The following is a 17,834-nucleotide window of genomic DNA, read 5'->3' as shown; positions in this document are numbered from 1 at the left end:
AGACCTAAAGAGGGAAGAAAATATATAATAACTATAGAAAGCTTCATGTCATTATTAGGTATATGTATGCATGTATATATGTGTATATATATATATATATATATACACATACACACACATATATAAATCAATGCTTTATTATATCATTGTCAATTACTAATGACTTCTGTCTTTTCTAGGATTTGAATCAAGGTTTTCTTGACCCCTATTCTAGTGCCTTAGAGGTAAGCCACATTACCTTTTCTCATTCTTTCTTTAATTAAAAAAATTTAATTTATGGAATAAAACAAGCTGCCTTTCTCACACCCTGTTATTTACTGAACCACCAGTCCCTCATAGGATAAATGCAGAGCACTCTAAGTACTGAATGAGATACAAAGAAATCATAATATACATTTATATTAGACAGAAAGGCTTATAAAAAACTTTTCTCACAGCACTCTTCTGAGGTAATTAGTGTATTATCATTCCCAATGTACCAATGCGGAAACTTTAGAAAAACCAAATTGCTTTCCCAAGTTCACACAGTTTGTTTTATTCCATAAATTGAAAGCTGAGCAAACATAAGCCAAAAGACTAAGACAGGTGACCCTCCCATCAGGTAATAATAATAATATTCCCCAGTCCCATTTCCAAAATTCTCTGTATTTTCTTTTCTTTTTCTTTTTCTTCTTACTTAAAGAAGGAAGAAAATGCACAATAACTACAGCAAGCTCCATTTAATTATTAGATATATGCCAGAGAATTATGTTCCTTGGGTAGATATAGCTAAGGAGGACTGTGTAGGGGGGAAAGGTATGAATTTAAGAAAGTAGGAATTCTTTACAAGCACCACTCAGTACTCTCCCATCCACAAGCAATTTACAAATTACACATTCTTAGATACTCTTTTCTGGACCTAAGACATAAATTTTTATGAATAGAAGGGTTGGCACCCACCCAGGGTGTCTTTGGCACTTGGAACATGCTTGAGTTTTTTTTTCAACTGGACTAATGAACAGAATTCATAGTTCATAAACCATTGTACTGCATTAGGGACATCCACAGAGAGAGCAAATTCAACCTGGAAATATGGCCCCTGAAGAGAACTCCTTCAGTGAAGAACTGGAATTTTAGCTACTATAAGCTAAATAACACACACAACCTTGTATTTCTCTTGGTTTCCTCATTGTTTCCTTAAATAGTCATTGGCATATCTTATCTGTCTCACCATCTGGAATAGACTTTGACCAAATAAGCAAATCTGTTAAATATTTACTGGATAAAACATGAGAGGAAAATTGACTTGGAAATTGATACTCTGAAGGTTATTGTTCTGGGTTTTTCAAGTTCTTAGTAGCTTTGGATATCAAAGGTATTTCATGGCCTTTCCATCTAACTGATGGTTCAACTTGTATCTCTCAGAGTAGAAGCTCCATTAGAACAGGAACTATCTTGTTTTTCGCTATTTGTAATCTCAGGGTTTAGCACTTAGGAAACATTTAACAAATAATTTTTCATTCATTCATTTACTAAAATCATCCATAGTCCAAAAGAATAGATCCTGTCTTTTGTGATAGTTGATAGGCAAATGTCCAATTGTCCTACGGAATATGACTTGTATTCCAGAGTTGGTCATCGTTTTCTTCCACCACCCCAGTACCCAGCCTAAGTTACTGGTCATGATTCCTTCTCCATTTTTTTCCTGAACCCTATCTCCTCCAGAAATCTCTCTCCACTCCAATGCTTAGTATTCTTTTTCTTTTCTTATGATGGTGGGTCACTTCTGTAGGGAAGGGAACCCAAAACATTCTAATAACTCTCAGGACTTGGCATCCACCCTGCAGCTAAACAGTCCTATATCTATTACTTTCCTAGAATATAACTTCTTCCTTTTTTAAAATTTATGTTCTTATAAGAGCTTCCTGTACAGCAGACTTCTGTGCCAAGAACTGAAGATACACTGAAAAACAAAAACTTGATCTCTGTCCTTAAGATCTCTGTTCTCCTAGGGGAGAAGAATGCAAATTAAAAAAAAAAATTACATACACCATACAGTATAAATGGAGGTAATTTAAGGGAAGACACTAAGAAAGGGAGGAGTTGGGGAAGTCTTCTAGTAGAAGATGGGATTTGAGCTGTCTTTCAGGAAGCCAAAGAGGCCAGGTGGCAGAGATGAGGAAAGAATCTCAGGCATGGAAGGTAGCCAATGAAAAATTACAGAATTAGAAGATCAAGTGGTGTACGGAAAGTAGGGACAGGGGCAGCTAGATGGCACAGTGGACAGAGCACCAGCCCTGGAGTCAGGAGGCTCTGAGTTCAAATCCAACCTCAGACATTTGATAATTGACTAGCTGTGTGATCTTGGCCAAGTCACTTAACCCCACTGCCTTAAATAAAAAAAGAAAGTAGGTACAATATAGTTGTATTGTAGAGCATATGAAAAGGACTCAGGTCAAAGAAGACCAGAAAGGCAAGTCAAAAAGGGCTTTAAAAGTCACATAGAGAATTTTGTATTTAACCTTGGTGGGGATGATAGGGAACCAATGGAGTTGATTCTAAAGCATATACCTATGTTTTAGAAGATCATTGAGGCCATTGAATAGAGTTTGGATTGGAATGAGGGAAAAAAAACCTTGAGGCAGGCTATTACAATAGTCCAGGAATGAGATGATGAGGGCCTGAAAAGACACACAGAGAAGAGATATTGTGTAGGAAGAAAAGGCAAGACTTGGGAACAGATGGATATGTGGGTGAGTATAAGTAAGGATGGAAGATGACACCTCAGAAGTGTGGGATGAGTAGATAATGAATATTTAATATAGTACTTGGTATATACTTGCAAATCACTTTTTTTATTCATTTATTCCATCTTCCATTTCTTAAGTGGATTGGTTGAAAAAATTGGAAATATTTAGACTGGACAAGAGAGAGACTATAGCATAGATTTAGAGTTGGAAAGAACTTCTGATAGCTATCTTCAAATATTTAAAAGGCTGACATATGAAAGAGAAATTAAATTTATTCTGCTTGATCCCAGAAGGCAGAACAAGAAGCAAAGTCTAAAAAAAAAACCCTGTAGAAACAAATTCAGGTGGGATATCAGGAAATACTTCCTGACAATAAAAACTTTTCAAAAGGGAAAAGGGATGTCATAGGAGGTCATAAGCTTCCCTTCCCTGAAGATCTTAAAGCAAAGGTTGGATAACCACTTTTCAAACAAGGTGTAGTAGTTCTTTTACAGTTAGGGATTAGCTGAAATAGCCACTGAGGTTCCTTTCAGTTCTGAAATTCTATGTAAGATGACTGTACATTTATAACCTATATCTGATTACTTGCTGTCTTGGGAGGCAGGGGGAGGGAAACAGAAAAATGTGGAACTCAAAATCTTACCAAAAATGAATGTTGAAAATTATCTTTCCATGTAATTGTAAAAAAAAAAATAAAAAGGAAAAGAACAAATTCTAAGGAAGAGTTCAATGTGCTGTTTCTTCAATAACTATGCAGATACAATGGAGCTGTAAACTGCTATCTATCTATATATTATATATGTGTATATATATATATATATATGTTTAAAATGTGTTTACTTTGATCTACCATAGCATGGGATAAATTTCTCTAAGAGCCAGTTTTCTAAGAATCAAGCAATTGTTACTCTCTTTAATTTCAATACTTTGTGGAACTTTTGTCAATTTAAGATTGCTGGCGTGGGTCTCTGCTGCTGCATTCACTTCACCCTTCCTTCCTCCCTTCCTTTTTTCCTTTCGTCTTTCCTTTCTCTCACCCTTTCTTCCATCCTTCATTCCTTTGTCATAAAAGTAATTATAGCCTCTCAAGCAGATGCAGTGTTACTATTAGTGCCATTTAAGTCAGGGTTCTGTAATGTTTCTGAGAAGGATTTTGTCTCTGAAAGCCACTCTTGTCCCTCAGCTTGTCTTTCTAGAAAATCAAACCCACATGTTTGGATGCATCTACTGTATGACAACAGCTTTTGACTCCACCTGGGCTAAGTGCCCAACTCCAATGAAATCCAGTCACTACAAGCCTGCTTATGGTACTTTTTGATTATTAAAAAAAAAAATCTTCATTTGGGAAAAATGAAAAGGAGAAATTGGAGAGAGTTGCCAAAATCCTGCCCAAACTTCAGAAACTCCTTTGGTCACATTTAAGACACTATTAGTATAGAACTTTAAAAGCAGAAGGAACTCAGAGGACAAAGAATTCTACTTCTTCCACTCCCCACCCCCGATGCAAAAATCCTCTTCTACCAGAAGGAAGGGTCCTCCAACTTCTGCTAAGGCATCTCTAGGAGCAGGTTGCTATGTCCCTTCTGAGACAGTCCATAATACCATGGCATAGGTCTAAAGGTTAGAAAATTCCCTATGATCTATAATTATTATTTACTTATCTGTGTACATGTTATTTCCTCCAAAAGAATATAAACTCCTTGAGGGGAGGGACTATATATTTTTAAATCTGTATACACAGGGCATGGTGCAGTGTCTGCCACATAGTGAGTGTTGTGGGATGGATGCATGGGTAGATGAATGGAAGGATGAACACTATCCTTAAGGGCTGACACTGTGTCTAATTCATCTTTATGTTTCTCATAATGCCTTACATTTCATTCAATCAGCAAGCATTTATTAAATACACAGTGTATCCAAGCTCTGGGGATGCTAAAACTAAGTGAAACATTTCCTGTTCTTAAGGGGTTTAAAATTTAAAGGTAATGAATGAGGGCCCAGTCCTCAGACTTAGATCATGTAACCCTTGCCCCTTCCTGTCCCAACCCAAAACAATGGAAGGAAGTTTGGTGAGCCTGCTTCCAGGCATACCTAATAAAGACTGACCCCAGAGAATTGCAGGTACTCTCTGACTTCTTATAGCAATCATATCTTGCAATGACAAAAGGTCTTTTTATTGACCGCAGAACCAGAGCTGAGTATTCATTCAAGAGGTTCCAGCTAATGCTCTCTCCCTTTTTTTATTCCTCTTCCTTACTTTCTCCAACTCCAACTAGGTATCTATGATTAAAAGTTGGGTTTTTTTTGTCTTTTTAGAATTTTTGTCTTTTTGTCAATTTTAGAAGCCAAAATTGACCTTCTGAGTTTTGAGATATTGGAAAAAAAAAACAAAACAGAGGTCCTCCTCAACAGCTAGAATTGCTAAGACCAGAGCCTACTAGAGAAGGTAGCCCTGAATCCAATAGCTAATTGCAGCAAGGAGGCAACCCTGAGGAGGTCCCTACTTGACAGAGCCCAGCAGTGACTTACTCTGTTCTAAACTAACCTAACTGAGCAAGGGAGTGACTTTTTCAATGCATATGCCACAACCAGAAATGAATTTGGTAGGGACTCTGAAATGAGAGAAAAGAACTCCACACTGACATTATTATTGTAGGATTCAGGTTACAGTCAGGTGAGGTTATTATTAACAGGAGACAGGCTTTTAGTTAAACAAAAATGGCAGGAAGGATGGCCCTGAGCCCGGAATAATAAAAATTAATTAAAGGGATTGTTGAGAGTCCCTTGGACAACAAGAACATCAAATCAGTCAATGTTTAAAGAAATTAATTCAGGCTATTCATTGAAGCTGAAGCTTAAGTACTTTAGCCACATAAAATGAGAAGATAGCACCCGTTGAGAAACTGATGTTGGGAAAGATTGGGAGCAAAAGGAGAAAAGGACAGCAGACGATGAGATGGATAGTGTAATGGAAGCAGTGAAAATGAATTTAGGAGATAGTGGGGATAAGAAGGACCTAGAGTGCTATGGTTCAAGGGATCAAGAAGAGTCAGAAAGCAATTGAAGAATAATAAAAGGGAATCAAAAATTCCCATAACACTTATACATTTTTTTAAAAAAATTTATTTAAGGCAATGGGGTTAAGTGACTTGCTCAAGGTCACACAGCTAAGCAATTAATATGTGTCTGGGGCTGCATTTGAACTCAGGTCCTCCTGACTCCAGGGCCAGTGTTCTATCCACTGTGCCCCATTATACCTTTTTATGTCACTTTTATAACAAAGCCTACAGCTGCATTCCAACCAGGTGTCTTTGGTTTATCATATTTTTGATTCTTCAAAAGGCTCCTTCCTCCCCAAGATCCTCTATTATTCATCTAAAACTGAGAGCTTGATAGAACAAGTGCTTTGAAGAACCCTTCTTCCTAAGCTTTTTGATAATGCTCCCTTCTGTTTCCCCACTCCCTCCTGATGAGAAATTGAATGTCACCTCCATCCCTCCTCCTTATAATGTTTAAAAAGTTTGAGAGCCATAATTTCTAGGTAATTTTATCAATAATGCCAGAATTTTTATTTTAAAAAATAGTCATTTTGTCATCTTTCTCTTAGATCAAAGACAATCATGACAATAGGCTCACACTTACATATCTATTGGAAAAGGAATATTCTTGAGGGTGGTGATCAGCAGTCATTGGTTAACAATTATTGAGAGAATGAATATTACAGTAAGGAGGTAGATCTGAACTTTGATTATGTCATTTACTTCTTTTTTTTATTTTTTCAAGGCAATGGGGTTAAGTCTTGCCCACACAGCTAGGTAATTATTAAGTGTCTGAGGCTGGATTTGAACTCGGGTCCTCAACTCCAGAGCCGGTGCTCTATCCCCTGTGCCACCTAGCTGCCCTTGTCATTTACTTATATAAGTTAAATGGTACAGGGGATAGAGCACCTGTCTATCAGGTCAGATATGGACAGTCATACCCCTAGACACCTGTCTATCAGGACAGATATGGATAGTCATACCACTTGGAGGAGGAAGGAGTATCAAATACAAGCCTTCTGGTAGGTTGTTAAGATGGAGAATTTTCTTATCTTACTATCTGTCCTATTGCTATGTCCTTCAGATCCCTAAATATTGCCATCCAATCTTTTCAGTGCACCCAAGACTCCTGGACCTTGCCCTCTACTCTGCAGCACTCTTAGGACTTTTGGACTTTTCCATTCTTCCTACAGCAGATGATGATGTTTGCCCTTTGTTTTTGAAGAAGACCTTAGGGAGGTAATTTCATGACAAGCTCATGAATTGGATTTGAGTAAAGGGGTGCTTATGCTAAGTCACTTTCTCTCCAGAGTCATCTGAGTCTAGTGGCCAGAAATGAATCAGGATGACTGAAGATGGCCCTGGATGTGAGGCAGTCAGGGTTAAGTGATTTGTCCAGGGTCACACAGCTAGTTACTGTCAAATGTCTGGGCCTGAATTTGAACTCAGGTCCTCCTGACTCCAAGGGCAGTGCTCTATCCACTGCACCACCTAGATACCCTTCAGCAAAACTGTCCCTATAGATGTTGTCTCCTCCAAATGGAATATTAACTCCTCGTGAGAATGGGCTGTCTCCCTTTTCTATTTCTATCCCTACTCTTCAGCATTCAGGATAGCATTCACTAATTGCTTGTTATATACATTTTCATTCATTTTTTATGCTGCTCCATGATTCGCAGTCATGCAATATCTCCTGATGAACCCTGGATTTGAAAACTTGAACTGTGGAGGCAGAGAGCAATTAGAGGTTATTGAAATGACCAACCAACATGATAGAAGCAGCCAGGCGATATAGGAGATAGATTGCTGAGCCTGGAATGATGAAGACCTGAGTTCAAATCCAGCCTCAGATATTTGACACTTACCAGCTGTGTGACCCTGAGCAATCACTTATCTTCTATTTGCCTTAGTTTCCCCATCTATAAAATGGGGGTAATAATTACACCTACCCTCCAGGATTGGATTGTTATGAGAATCAAATCAGATAATAATTGATAAGTTCTTAGCAAGTGCCTGATATATAATAAACTATATATAAATATTAACTATTGCTATCCAGACCCCTTGTCTTCCCTCTCGAATCTAGCTTTAACAGATTGTCTATCTGCTGTCCCTAAGACACAGGTATACTAATGGACTAATTCAATTCAACATTTAAGGCCAGGTCTTCAAGGTCCTGAACAGATTTAACAATAACAGCTACAACTCCCTTCCTTCAAAGAGTTTACATTCTATTGGGGTGAGAGGAAATTGTGAGAATGAGGACTAAATCTATCCCTAGAGACTGCCAAAGGGAGTTGGTTAGTTAAAAGATGGAGTGGAAGAGACTGACAAATATCTTAAGCTAATGTCAACACCTTTAGGTGCTCAAATTGAATTTGAGTCTGATATATTTGTTTCAGGAAATAATCAAATGGAGTATCTGAGTGTCTAGGAGTTCCCTAGCATATAACTTCTGGCAGAACAATGAGGAAACTGAATTATTCAAAGGTCAATTATAGTACTTTATCTGGACTACTTAGACTAGATAAAGTAGCATATAAATTACGGACACCTTCCTCCCTCCTTTCTCTTCCATTGGAAATTACAAGCAAGTTCAAATTAAAAATACTTTATTAAGTGGTTTTCTTGGAGACTTTTGGAAGAAAAGTTTTAGGTGGGGTCATTCTCTTTTTTTCATCTGAGATCAAGATCCAGTCAAATTAAAAATGCAAACTTGGAGAAAGAGCTGGAAACATAATAGCATAATAACCAATTCTAAATACACACACAAAAAAAGAAGGAAAATTCTTTCCTAATATGTTGACCACATTCCTACCCCAAAGAAGCTCTGTTTAGAAAGCATGAGTTATGATATAATAAATTCTTAGTTATAGAATGATAACTTGGTGAAGGAGAAGGAGCCTTGAACCTGGAGTTACAAGATCTGCATTTGAATCTTGACTTTACTCTTTGCTAATCATATGACTCTGGGTGAGTCACTCCTCTCTCTAGGCCTCAGTTTCCTCAACTGCAAAACAATGAGAAACTCTGGGCCTGGGAGGAATAAGCACCAAGTGATGGAGGGAAGAGAAGTTAGTTGACTAGAAGTTAGATGGAAAAATGGCTAGAGCTTCAGGCTCGGATTCAGGAAGATCTGAGACATCCCAGTGGTACATTGGCTAGATATGTATCAGGACACTATGATCTGATGATCACTTTATTATTAGTCTAAATCAGTGATCTTGAAGCTTTTTAGTTTTAATTAATTTAATTAATGGGGGGGGTCATGTGTATGCATGGGTTAGAACAAGGGTTGGTTTGGAGAGAATTAGATTGAAATTGAAAGGCTATAAACTATGACTTGCGACTGAAGATGATGTAGGGAATCGGTGACTGCGCCGGAGCTGAGCTGGCCCGGCCCCGCAGCGGCCTGGTCTCCGGCCGCCATGCCCATCTCCAACAGCTACAACATGCTCAAGTTGCGCTTCCCCACCCCGACCTGTCCTCGCACAACAACCACATGGCCAAAGTGCTGATGCTCGAGCTCTACGAAAAGCTCCGGGACAAGGCCACGTCCAGCGGCTTCACTCTGGACCATGTCATCCAGACAGGCATGGACAACCCAGGACACCCATTCATCATGATTGTGGGCTCTGTAGCTGGAGATGAATAGTCCTATGAAGTGTTCAAGGAGCTGTTTGATCCTATCATTGAGGACCCACATGGAGCCTACAAGCCTTCCGATGAGCATAAGATTGATCTTAACCCTGATGATCTGCAGGGTGGTGATGACCTGGATCCCAACTATGTGCTGAGCTCTCCTGTTCGAACTGGCTGGAGCATCCGAGGATTCTGCCTGCCCCCACATTGTAGCCGGGGCGAGCGCCGGGCCATAGAGAAGCTCTCTGTGGAAGCCCTGGCTAGCCTGGAAGGTGACCTGAATGAGAAGTACTATGCTTTGAAGAATATGACTGAGCAGGAACAGCAGCAGCTGATTGATGACCACTTCCTTTTCGACAAGCCTGTCTCCCCACTCCTCTTGGCCTCTGGCATGGCCCAAGACTGGCCTGATGGCTGGGACATTTGGCACAATGACAACAAGACCTTTTTGGTTTGGATCAATGAGGAAGATCACCTGAGGGTCATCTCTATGCAGTGGGGGGGGGGGGGGAACATGAAGGAGGTGTTCACACGCTTCTGCAATGGACTCACCCCAGATTGAAACCCTTTTTAAGACCAAGAACTACGAGTTCATGTGGAATCCTCATCTGGGTTATATCCTGACATGCCCCTCCAACCTGGGTACAGGCCTACGAGCAGGTGTGCATATCAAACTTCCTCACCTGGGCAAGCATGAGAAGTTTGGTGAGGGGTTGAAGAAGCTGAGGCTGCAGAAGAGGGGGACAGGGGGTGTGGAAACAGCAGCTGTGGGTGGTGTCTTTGATGTCTCCAATGCTGACCGACTGAGCTTCTCTGAGGTGGAGCTGGTACAGATGGTGGTGGATGGTGTGAAGTTGCTCATTGAGATGATGAAGTGTTTGGAGCAGGGGCAGTCCATCGATGACCTTATGCCAGCCCAGAAATGAACAGTTGCGCCCTTCCCCCCCAATTCTGCGCTTCCTAATTTATTGGATGAATGAATAACCATCCTTTCCCCCCATGGCACCCTGGGGGGCTCTGGATGCAGCCCACCTAATCATGCTGTAGAGAAGTCTTCCTTCCATCCTTTGGTGTTAGAGTTTTATTTTTGATGGCTGAGATGTTGCTGAATGCAGAAATAATAAACTATTGTTTTGGCCTGAAAAAAAAAAGATGATGTAGGAGATTGGATAGAAATCATAAACTGTCACTTTTTAAAGAGATCCCAGCTGCCATCTTGTTTGCTTATTACTTGCTTCTTTCTCATATACATCAAAGGAATTATTGAAAAAATGGTTTTTTGAGATTCTTCAGTGTTTGAATTTTGAGGAAAGAATTTTTGATATTACATTTATCACTGTGTAACTCAATGCCTATTTTTAAAATATCTCTAGAGGTGAACAAACTTGTTTTCTTGAAACAGATACAAAATAGGTTCAATATTATATAAGAATATTATTCATCCTTTCCATAATTTAGCTATCTGTAGTCATTTAAACCAGTGGTCTCTAAAATGGAAGCTCTGACTCAACACCTAGGGGTTTGTGATCAGTGAAGAAAATGATGGGGCACATAGATAGCATCATATTCTCCCAGCCAGTGAAGGGTATTATCCTCATTGAATCACAGGATTTGTCTCCAACACAATCACATCCACCCTTCTATTAAAACACTTCCTCACTTACAATGCTAGCTCTCAATCCTTCTTCTCCTGTTGGTGCCCTGAGGGCAGTTATAATCTAACCTAATCACTATTCTGTTATCCACAGAAGCAGCCATGCAGGTTTCATTGGTAAAATTCTCCCCCCCAAATGAAACCCTGCCCCAACCCATGCATACACATGATACCCCCCCCAAAAAATTAATTAAAACTAAAAAGCTTTGAGACCAATAATAAAATAATTGTAGGATCACAGTGTAGCAGGGAACTGGGTACAGGGAAATTCTGTAATTCTTTCTGTATTAAAAACAAATTTTGTAACTTTTCTGTTAAAGTATTTTCAATCCTGTATTAGTTTAGAAACCCCTTACGTCTGGATCAGGTCATGCCTTTGGGGCAGTCATATGTGCAATACCAACAGCCTGCCAAACATGGTCAGTAGACAATAAATTCTAAGCATGCTTGGTGGATAAAGCTGTACCTCAGACATTAAGCCATTCCTTAAAGACTGCCCCTGTGGCATGCAAAATGGATGCCACATCTATAACAGGTGTTAAAGCACTCTCCAAGTACTGCCCTTGCTCCTCCCATCACAGAAAATATACTTAAGGAGTCATCACATTCTCATGGGCCTCTTTTCCCTGTGTGATTCAGGCAGCTGCTTATTGGTTTCTTTCCCCCTTCCTTTCTCCAGGCTGGATCCATGTGATCCCAGCTGCATGCTACTGAACCTATGTGGTCCTTGCTTCATGTGGCTGGATTTACATGCATCTAAGCCTAGTTACTTTTCCCCCTTTCTTAACTTGACTATTCTCTCTGCTATTCTCCCTCAGATGTAAACTTGATTCCATCATTAGGGATCAGTGGTTCCGGTCTTCACTTTAGCCCTTCTTTTCCTCAGCTTCTGCTAATCAGATGTCTCTCTTTTCTTTTTGCTCACAGCAGTACTGAAATACACTATCTAGTTCTTCTCCAAAGAACCTCTCTTGTGAACTTTTTATAGTAACTTGTAAATCTTTTGTGCAAACTGTGAATTAAAGTCTAAGCCTTTCTTACTTCCCCAAATGAGGTCAGCATGAGACAGACATGGCTGAAATAATTGAATAACAAAAACATCACTTTTCAGGGTTTCTGTGACTATTAGAGAAGAATATTTGTCAACAACATTGTGATCATAAAATAGTATTTAAAAGCTGGTGATTACTATCTAGAGCTGAAAGGAATCTCAGAGACCTTCTAATTCAGTCCTCTAATTTTGTAGATTGAGGAAACTGTGGTTCAAGAAAGTCAAGACTTTTTCGAGTTCACACAGGCACTAAGATATGATCTCAATGTTAAAGCTCCATTGCCTATTCTTTCCATAGCCTTCCCAATTGAAAGTAAGTACAAAATTATTTAACCTATATTCTAGAATGGTCAGCAATTTTGTAGGTCCTTAGTAAATCACAGAAATATTAAATAGGGTCTATGGTGCCTCTGGATGCCAAAAGCAGACAAAGGTTATCAGAAGGATCGAAAAGGGAAAAAAAATTAATGTGATTGGAGTGGGAAGGAGGGGAATGTAGTCACTTCTTCATTGTTTCAAACCTTTGGCTTTCAGTCTCCTCAGGCTTCTAGCCTTATTCTTCCCCTCTTTCAACAAACATTTTACATGTTAGGAATGCAAAAAAAGGGAACAAGGCTGGAAGAAAAATAAGGGCAGAGAACAAGGGAATAAAGAGGAAGTCAGAATTGTAGGAATAAAAGCTCTAACTATGCAGAAGAAAAGAATGCCAGAAGGACCCCAATTGTAAACTGATTGATAATAATTGCAGGTAGCATTTACATATTGTTTTAAGTTTTGCTAAGTGATTTAATTTCTATTATTTCATTTAAGACTCACAATCACCCTGAGAAATGGTTGCTATTATTAATTTCATATTACAGATGAGGAAACTGAGGCAGATAGTGGTTAAGTGATTTGCCCAGATTATCTAAATAGGTGTCCTTTTCTCATTCATTAGTTCAGTAAGCATCATTATTCCAGTCGCAAAGTGCCTACTATGGTCCAGTCTCTATACTAGGAGCTAAGGGAAAAAATAGTTATTTCACCCCTTCCCCAAGAATGGAATTTTATTTGGGGAGAACCTTTTTCAATAATTTTTAAAAGTAGTTTTGAAGTTCTTTCAAAAGATTACATATAGTTTATCTTGAATGATAAAAGAAACATTTAAAACTAGAATTAGGGATCTTTCAAAGGGTATCTATGGTTTATCATGAAAGATAAAAAAAAGAGAGAGGTAGCTTTGTTCCATAGCAATGGAGAGCTAATATTCTGACTGCTCTATCATAATTATAATAATAGGAGTAGAAATTTTTACTGTCATTTATATGGCATCTCCTAGTGCCAGTCACTCAGCCAAGTTCTTATTTTTTTTTTTTTTAGTTTTTTTGCAAGGCAAAATGGGGTTAAGTGGCTTGCCCAAGGCCACACAGCTAAGTAATTATTAAGTGTCTGAGACCAGATTTGAACCCAGGTACTCCTGACTCCAGGGCCAGTGCCTTATCCTCTGTGCCACCTAGCCGCCCCCACTGCTCCACCTAGCCCCCCCTAGCCAAGTACTTTACAAAAATTATTTTCTTTGATCTTCGTAACAATCCTGGGAGATAGGTACTATTATTGTCACCATTTTACAGATGATGAAATAAGAAGACAATGGTTGCAAATGTCTGCGGTAGGATTTGAACTTATGTCTTCCTAATTCCAGTCCAGGCTTCCCACCTACAGGACATCTTGAGGCTTTTGCTTGGTCATATACTCAGGGAAGGAAAAACAAAAAAGAGATAACCCAAACCTGAGCTGAGTGGAAAAAATGGTTCTGTCTGGCCTTTCCACTGGTTCTGAGGAGATAGCTTAAAGTAGTCATGTTTTGAATCTAAAATAGAAGAGAATGAGGTCTAAGTACTGGTCAGATCTTTTGTTTATTCACTGAGTTTCAGTTCAGCAGGCACTGAGGGACTCTGAAACCTCTAAATCAACCATGGTCAAATGTAGGCTTACCACAAGCTTTTACATGTCAAGGGAACACGAAGAACACTCATTAGAGGACACTAGATTAGTATGTGAGCTTATTGTCTCCCCTCAGTAAATTGACGGGAGACAATAAACTCTTAAGAGTAGGGTTTGTTCATGGGGGTGATCAACTTTGATGGATTTGCTCATTCCATCAGTGCAACAATCAGGGACAATTTAGGGCTGTCTGTGATGTATCCAGAGAAAGAATTGTGGAGTTTGAACAAAGACAAAGTACTATTACCTTTAATTTAGAGGGGAAAAAAAACTGATATCTTATTATGTAATCTTGCTATCTCTTATACTTTATTTTTCTTCCTTAAGGATATGATTTCTCTCTCATCACATTCAATTTGGATCAATATATACCATGGAAACAATGTAAAGACTGGCAAATTGCCTTTGGGAGGGGAGAGAGAAGCAAGATTAGGGGGAAAAATTGTAAAACTCAAAATAAATAAAATATGTATGTCTATCAAAAAATAAAAAATAAAATATATAAAAAAAGAGTAGGGGTTGTTTCATTCTTTGTATTTGTTCTCCACTGTTGCCTGGCACATAGTTGATGATTAATAAATGCTTTCTGATTCACTGATTGCAATTTAGATTCAATGTAGAAGGTTCAGGTGCTACAATGGTAAACAATGTTTGAAATCATCAGAGGAAGGCTCCAGTTCAAGTTCATTAGGTGGCTCATGTATGGTATACTTAAATTTAGGAACAGGAAGAAACTTCACAATATTGGAAAGCATTCTCTGTGGTTTCATACTAACTTCCACTAGAAGACCCTCAAAGAGGGAACCAGAGTGTATCAAAAGAGCAAAGCATCTATACAGAGATGTCATGAAAAGTAATGGTACTTTCATGTTTTAATTATGCTTAATGTTCCTGGAGCCCAAGATAAAACTGAATGTTGGTGGGTTGTTGTTTATAACTTTTAACTTGTTTTAAACTTTTACCTTCTTAGAGGCATCTACTTTTTAAGTCTAGATATTTCTTCATTATTAGGTAATGTTGTCTTTTCTTAGATCAGAGGATCCAAGGAAAGTAAAAAGGAGCAATTTATCATGAAATTGTTGTGTTTAATTATTTAGTAATTTACCATGAAATTATCTTGATTTAGGGTAGTGAAATCTTTTTTTAATACCTATCTCAAACCTCTATCTTTTGTGATATTCTATACTATAATCCTGTCATTTTCCTGAATCCCTTAAATTACTGTATCTTGAATGAAGCCAATAATTAAAGTAACTCTCTCTTTTACTAATCACACCTGTCATATCTTATATCTTCCCCTTATTCTCCATTCTTACAGATGCTCTCTTAGTCTTGCATAAGTCCTCTTCACCTTGACCTCATTTAATTCCATAATTCCTTCAAGACAGCTAAAGTTCAGACTACTATATAAAGCCTTTTCTCATACCCCAGTTGCTAGAATCTTTTCTCCCTCTCTCTGATATTTCTTTTATACATAGTTTGTAAATATGCTATTGTTTTCTTCCTCTATAGAATGGAGTTCCTTGAAGATGGGAACAATTTATTTCTTTATATCCCTAGCAACTAGAACAGTACTCAATACCTACAAGTCAAGTCATGAATGTAGTAGGCTATGTATCTGGAACACAAAATGGCAAACCAGAAGAAAGTCCTAAATGGGGTCACAAAGAGTTGGACAGGATTGAAATGACTCAACAATAACAACAACCACAACCACAACCACAACCACAACCACAACATCAGAAAGGAGGCTGCCAGAAACTGAGCTAAGCACAAAGAATTGGAAAAAAAATACAAAAAACAAAAACAAAACTCTGATTGATTGCCCAACACCTGAATTAATCCAGCATTCTTCTAATTGTCCTTTTTTTCCTAATCCATCCTGTCCACTATTACTAGATTAATTCTCCTACACCCTTATTTTCATTTTGACATTTTCCTGCATACAAATCTTTGATGGTTCTTCCCAGTCCAGGTCTTTCTGACTCCAAGCTCAACTCTCTATTCATTCTGCCATGGGTGCCACTGGAGGTGGTCTTTTTCCAAATATGGGTCAGGCCATTGTCTCTAAGGTTCCTTCCAACCCTGACATTTTGCCATTATGTGTAGCCAAGGGGAAAAGAGAAAAGGACCAACTGGGAGCAGTTTGGGGAACATTTAGGTTTATGCAATGAAAGGAAGATGATTAGCATGAAAAGCAGAGTAGTAACTTTTAGAGAGTGCAAAGTCATACCAAGGGAGGTGATGGTATTCTGAAAGAGACAATAGTTGGTGCTATAGAGAGGATGAGATGGAGAAAAGGTCATTAGATTTATTTTGGGGGGGTTTGGTTTTTTTGGGGGGGGTTGTTTTTGCAAGGCAGTGGGGTTAAGTAACTTGCCCAAGGTCACAAAGGCAATTATTAAGTGTCTGAGGTCATATTTGAACTCAGGTCTTCCTGACTCCCGGGCTGTTGCTCTATTGACTATGCTACCTACAACTTGATTTTAATAAAACTGAATTCTTTTGTAATCATATGTATTTTGTTTTCTGCATTTAAATGATTATTCTGAGGAGTTCATAGGCTTTACCATATTGCCTCTTTTTCTCCTTCTGGACTACAAACGTGTCTATAAAATAGCTTCACTTAGTCCTATAATCCCCTCAAGATTATCATCCTATGTCTCTTCTGCTTTCATAAAAGAACTCTAAACAAAAGTTATTTATAGTTGTCGTCTCCATGTCCTCCCTCCTTACTCACTTCTCAACTCTTGTTATCATTGTTCAGTTGTGTATGTCTCTGTGACCCCATTGGGGATTTTCTTGGCAAAGAGTCAGAAGTAGTTTGCCAACTCCTCTCCATCTCATTTTACTGTTGAGGAAACTGAGACAAATAAGGCTATGTGACTTGCCCAGAGTTTGATAGTAAACCTGCCACTCTAGCCATTGGGCCACCCAGCTGCCCTAATATGTATAGGCTGCCTTCAAAATTATGGCAAATTCCATAGCTTTTCTCAGTCCTCATTCTTCTTGACCTTTCTTCATCTTTGGATACTTTAGAGGCTTCTCCTCCTGGATATTCACTTCTTTCTGGGGTTTTGGTGATTTACTTAGGCAACCTAAGGACCCTGGTACCATTAGGGTTTAGAGCTTCTAAATTTTCTTTTATATGATTTTTTTTTTTTACAATTAGAATCTGAGTTCTTTGTGATCAGAGACTATCTTGCTTCTTCCCTTTGGATCTCTAGCATTTACATAGTACTTAGCACAGAGTAAGGCTTTAATAAATACTTTTCATTCATTCATGCATTCACTCATACAATCATTCATTCATTTATTTGTGAAACCATCAGCTCTCAGGGATTTTATTGTCATTTCCATACAGATTACACTCAGATCTGTATGTCTAGGCTTAGTTCCCTGCATCACCAAATGAAGGCTTCAAACAATCATGTAAACATCTCAAACTCAACATGTTTAAAATAGAAGTCATTCTAGTTAGTCTTGTTCCAAACTTGACTTCTCACTTTTTCTCAGCCTCCCTATCTAATTAGTAAAGTATTGTTGAATCTACCTCCATAATATCTATTTTTAATAGTATTTTGTTTTTCCAATTACATGTAAACAATTTTTAACATTCTTTTTTTGAGCGGGGTTGGGGGGTGGGGCAAGGCAATCAGGATTAAGTAACTTGTCTAGGGTCACACAATAATTTAGTGTCAAATGTCTGAGGCTGAATTTAAACTCGGGTCCTCCAG

General features: G+C 38.5%; 1 pseudogene; it reads left to right on the top strand.

The window, feature by feature from the left end:
• Positions 1-9,195: 9,195 nt before the first annotated feature.
• On the top strand, positions 9,196-10,335 carry LOC141490003 (creatine kinase B-type pseudogene; annotated as a pseudogene).
• The last annotated feature ends 7,499 nt before the right edge of the window (positions 10,336-17,834 follow it).

Source organism: Macrotis lagotis, chromosome 5 (genome assembly GCF_037893015.1).
Source record: "Macrotis lagotis isolate mMagLag1 chromosome 5, bilby.v1.9.chrom.fasta, whole genome shotgun sequence".
NCBI lineage: Eukaryota > Metazoa > Chordata > Mammalia > Peramelemorphia > Peramelidae > Macrotis > Macrotis lagotis.
Note: the sequence above shows the minus strand (reverse complement) of the source record. Positions and strands in the feature narration are given on the sequence as shown.